Here is a 6,187-nt window from a genome sequence, read left to right on the forward strand (position 1 = left end):
AGGAAGACGTTTTGTTTATTGCGGATCAAGGCATTAGGGAATATATAGAAACTCAGATAACGTGAACCACTAAACTAAGACTTAATCAAGTTTAAATGGATGTATAATTATTTAACATCACTCATCAAAATTGATTATCCGCCATGGAGGTGAGATCAATGAATGGATGATAGGTCTTCATATAAAATTCCGCAATATAGAGTGATAATGTTGTTGGTTCACTCACGTGTATGCAACAATGCCCTTGTTGATTAAGTGAAGGAATGGTGCAAATACGCTATGGAGGACGCGAATCGAGGGCCATGGATTCCGTAGTCTTCACAAGAACTGCAAATATCATCAGTATATCAGCTCCACACTCGAGATTGTGGGAGAATTAGGGTGGTTCGATGCATATAGATGCAATGGAGTCTTCTGCTTTCCACAAAATTTACTTCCAGGGAGGTCTGTCCCGTAGAAAGACTTGTATCTCACGTGCACAAAAGTTAAAAGTCGGTCAATGAATGTATATGCAAAGGTCAAATTCATTAAAATCCTATAATGTGCACAAAGATGAAATGTCGGATTTCAGCTCACAAGCAAGCAATACTATATCTATATCCATACAAGTCCATACAAAAACCAGGATCTGCAATCCATACTAAATCGGCGGCGGAACGCAATACAAATAATTCATGTAACAAAATCCATCAATATGGGTAGACTGCATAAAAGACTACAGTTCCAAATGCAGTATTCTCTTATGTCATTTATCAGATGCTAGAGCGATGTATCATATACCTCCAAAAATCGATGTAAATTGGGTCCATATGGGCAGATGGACCAAAATCACATCAATAAGTTCATAAAGACTTACAGGTTCCTACCGCCAGCTCTCTTACCCCAAAGTAGGGACCTTCATTAGTAGTCCAATGCTATTGATCATCTCACTGCACGCTAAAGGCACAAGTAGTGCAACATGACCAAAGTCTAACCTGTACGTATAGCAATCGAACGACTTCTAATCCTCAGAAGACCTGCTAACGTCTCACGCACAATTCCATCCGGTAATACCGCAACTCTATGGTCAAGCGGAATAGAAGCGCCGACTTATGACGAATATTCTGTATCATAAAGTACACCTTCATACAGTACACGTTGTGCACTTAATAAGATATAGTACATTCAGCATAGAGTACTATGAGGATGTACTAAAAAGGGGTGAGATATATTATAAAACTCTGTGCATATGGCGGCTCTTCATGCGTAGCAGTGTTATTATGGATCTATTTTGCACACGCTGTGTTCGGTAGAGTGATAACTTTTTGATGTTTGCGTCTGGGTGTTATTCAAAGATTTAAGATCGCACCTGATCCTTCTCTTAGGCGTATTGGTAAAGTAGGGATATGTTGACAGGGTTTTATATTATAAAATATAATAGCAATCCCGCATGGGTCCCCGGCGAGCGTGTATTTGGGTGAAATTTTTGTATTTTTATGAGTGGAGCTACTGTGTAGACGTTTAGTGGTATAGCGTAAGTTTGTGCGGGAATTCGGGTCGGATTGTTGAGAAGTGATATTTACAATGTCCGTTTCGATGGATAATGTACGTTCGAATCCGTTTATACTGGATCGATTAATTAGAGTCTGGGATCTGAGGTGTTCGTGATACCGCGTTAGAGTCAAATATAAAGTATGTGGCGAAACCTCGGATAATAATGTTTTGCTTTTAAAGAAAATTAACATTATTTACGAGGTTTGGCTGATGAGTTGACCTTACATGTGGCCTACCAACAGAAATAAATTCACTACGTAACAGAACCGGCACGACAGGGCACTACAAAACCCAATCCTTCGTTTCAGTCGACAGCGTCCGGATCATGCCGTTGGCAAAGTTCAACCTGATCGCAATTAAATAAGTAATCAATTGACCCCACCACCAAACCCCCCGGTGATTGACCGAGTAAGAGTTGAATTTATTTCTAAGATCTCTCCAACCTGAAGGCGAATGATTCCTGCATAATCGAGTTGCCAGAGCCTATCTTATATAGAACAAATATCTCACTAGAAAAATCAATAGCCAATCCCAAAAGATCCAACAGCGGTTTCCCGACAAAAGAAAGCGCGCAAATTTCACAGTATATTAAAATAATGGATAATCAATTATACCAGCATAGATACTGCTCCTTAAGTAGCAATCACATCCATCCGTACCTCACCGCAATCAGTTTTCTGCGTGGGTTTAGGTCAACTCTAAAATTTACTCCAGACGTCAGCTCACAAGAGCAGAAATGCTAGCCGAAAATATCAACTAGGGTAATTCTCATTCTCAAACTAATCTCTTCATGCCAAGTGAGTGAGTGGTACGGGATCCCTCTAACCGGCGCAATCCGTGCCGCCAAATTTGCACTTCGCAGGTAAACGGGTTATCTTGAACCGCGGGGCCCCTCTGAACAGAGTGTGTTTTGCGCCTATAAATAGGCAAGCCCGTATTCAAGATGTATTTGCGGTTATAAAGGCCATAGCCAATACGTGTCCTTAATGGGTCGTCTATGTATACGAATCCTTGAGATTATGAAATATCAATAGGATATTTTTTGATCTACCTAGTGCATCGTAAGCCAATCTGTTGAGCTAAGGTGGATGTTTTCAAATTTTGTTCCCTTCAGGACAAATATGCCAACCCCGGTTTATAAGTGCATTCCTTTGACGAAGGCAACCGCATGGCTCGCTCAGTCTTACGAGACAGGATGGCCGAATATCGTTCCTGTCAGGTTGGAATTGTCCGTACTGACTTCTGATTCTACCTCTGAGCGAAGATAGATATACCCGACCTATGGAACCGCACGATGGCCACGGGACGACGGAACCATGTGTATTCTTTGTTGATCGGGGAGTTCGTACAATTTGCCGATTCCCTCGCCTACCATTGTACCGCAATTTAAAGTTCAAAGATGGTGAATTTATTTCTATTTTAAATATTTAAATACCTTTCTAAACCATCTAATCAAACTTTCAAAATCCCCAACGTACTTTTTAACAAAATTTCTGCGAAATTTCTTCAATCCATTTTCCTATTACTTTGTATCCCTATAAGGCTGCTACATCATTATGGTCCAGATAACCATCCTGTATTCTCCTTGAATGTAGTTCGATCTCGAACGGACGTAAGCCTTCAGAAATCGAAAGATTCTCGTATCTTCTTCGTTTCTTGATCGGGTAAGGTGGTAATATAACATGTAGGGGGCTTTTGCGCCTTTAAGGAAACCCAGTAACTAACAGATCTTAAAAGTACATCTACCAAAACAAATGAGGGCGAAATCTCTGGGTAGTGTCTTATCTACAAACCCATCTGCCTTCCAAAATTTCTACATTCTCTTTCAGAATTCAGGAACTTATTTCAAGTTATAAAGGCCATACTTCACCTGAAATATAGATCACAGTCGCGGCCAGGGAGGGTTCTTAGCGGGGGGCCATGATTAATTCGGAGACGCTTCGACAATTCTCATACAATTTCAAACCGATCTCAGCGTTATAGAACGTCATGGATTCTGAACACTTGTAGTATCTATTAGAATTATCTCCAACAACCGTTTGTATCTTTCTTTATTAATGACATTGATGCGACTTCCAAGTAGTCAACGAAAATCCACTCTTACTACGTTTCTAATTACTTGGACTCTCAGAATTTATCTCAGCTCCACTCACCTTTCTCTTGATTTCAGAATCTACTCAAGCGAAGACCTTTAAGTCATTAACTAATGTTTGACCCTCTCCATAATTCCAAGTTTACTTTCAACTCCCTCTCTAAGTTCTTATCAACCGAGAGAACGATATATTCATCCCTCAGACAAAAAGCATACACTCAAGGTATCAAATCGCGTCCTCTGTAGGAGAGTGTCTAGGTGAGAACATCACACTTCAATGATTAAGAGGCATAAAAGAATGTGGGCTTCACGGCTGATCCTTATATGGTAATTTATAAGCGCGGGAGCAATATTCCACCGCCGAGAAATAAACTTGGTCAAACGCACCACTTGTGTTTGAACACGTTAAGTATAGGTAGCTCCTGCATTCTTACATATCTTTAAATGATTTGAATATATGCATTATTAACAGCCCTTTTCTTTTCTAAGAACCTCTCCATACGCACTCTTTTCTCTTGGAACTTTATAAGACTGCTTCTTCTAACCCATCAATTAAAAATCAATAATGCCCTAAATCCTCACCCTTATTCTTCTTTCTTAATAATTTCTCCATCAATCTCTTAATCATTTCACTTTTATGGCTTACCACAATATGTCTCGAGCCTATTTCCGCATATCCGCACTATGAATGCCAAACAATTAGGATTTTGAGATAACATTATTATAATTACCGGGCCGCAACCTATGCTTCCATATTCTCCGCCTCTCCCATAATTTTATAAAAGTGTATGACACATTTAACTTTCATTTTCCTCTATAATTTTTTCTACGGGATTTCAATCTTGTGTCTACACGATTTATTACTTAAAGGTAAGGAATTATATATCATCATAAATTACTTGGTTTTTTTATAATTGTTATATTAAGATTTTGTGGATTTATGTAATAACTTTTTTATGGTTGAGACAAATATCTTTCTCATATTGGGGTTAAACTTGTATATAGTTCCATATATGGGTTGTCTGTGGATTAAGAAGATAATTTGTTATTACCATATTTCGTTAGGGGAAATAATGTTAACCTACACTCATTCTCCACTCATTTGCATCTTTTTAGTTTTTAGTCTTCAAAATAGTATTAAAAAGTTTAGTAATCCAAGAAATTCCTTCATTTCCTAAGCATTTCCACACCTTTATTGGAATATCATCAGGTCCAACAGCTTTTCCATCCTTCATGTTCTTTAAAGCTTCTCTAACTTCGGTTTTATTAATAAGCCGATAAAAATAGACATCTTTATTTTCATTTAGGGTGCTAAGGTCACTATAGTCAATCTTATTTTCACAATTTTCTCTGCAACAATAGTTTACCGAGGTGGAAAATTTTGAAAATTACTTCAGCTCACAAAAAGCTAATATTTAGTAAAGAATATTACTAAGATTCATTCTTAATCGGACTCCTACCAGTAAGGATGTTGCACATGTCCTCTAACTGTTGGTTTCATCACATAATGGGCGAGTTACCACAAGTAAATGGCTATGACAAGGACCCTCTGAATATGGTGGTTTTATCACCAAATGGCACCACTAAATTATGGTAATGGTCAGAGGCCACATAATCCCCAATGGATTCAAATCCTTAAGATATGAATCAATATGATATGATTGATAGGGCTCAAAGCCCTTTGTTAGCTAAGGTGGATTCAAAATTTTCCCCTTAAACAAATATCCACCCTAGGTCTATAAGGTACCCTTGGATGAAGCAACCCATGGTTATCGACAAGGATCTTTATACCAGGTTGGGTCAACTACGTCCTATGACTAAGTAGACCACGGATCATGATGACCAAGGACTCCGAAACCATAGGATCTCGATTGGGTCCATCTTCACTTCCCCACCATCAGTTTTAAAAATTAAATCTCAAAACTAAACCCATGTTGCTACTATACGTCAGATAGCAAGAATATCTACAAACTATTTGACGACCACCCTTAATCAAAAGTTCTCTCTCTTTATTAGGAGGGATAATTAACTATAGGGGTTTGCACCTATAGGAAACCCATACTTAGATAATAAAGTCCTCGCAAAATGAGCGCAAAATCTCTAGGTAATGTATTATTCATAATCCAAATGCCTTTTGAAAATTTGCCTCGGAACTTACTTTTTAAAACTCTCCTCAACGACCCGAAGAAAGAAATATCCATGGAGAGGCCTGAACGTGAATTTTCTAAGCCCAGAAATTAGAAAAGAAAGAGTAAAAGGAACATAGAAAATGTAGGGATTTATGTGATTCAACTTCAAATGGAAGAGGAGAGATGATGTGATGCACTTCTCAAGAAGCATAAAATATGGTATATAAAATAGCGAAAAACTAACCCGCCCTCTCCAAAGCTAAAGTGTACCCATGCTAACAAAAAACCTAAGAATGGCTTCATGAGCAAGATAAACTCATTATAATATTGTTCTCCTTTCATGCATTTTTTAAGCTACCAATTCTCCAATTAACCATAGCTGCTATGATGATATGTCTATTGTGGATTTAAGAGAGAGAGAGAGAGAGAGAGA

The sequence above is a fragment of the Dendrobium catenatum genome, unplaced genomic scaffold (genome assembly GCF_001605985.2).
Source record: "Dendrobium catenatum unplaced genomic scaffold, ASM160598v2 fragScaff_scaffold_1109, whole genome shotgun sequence".
Taxonomy (NCBI): Eukaryota; Viridiplantae; Streptophyta; class Magnoliopsida; order Asparagales; family Orchidaceae; genus Dendrobium; species Dendrobium catenatum.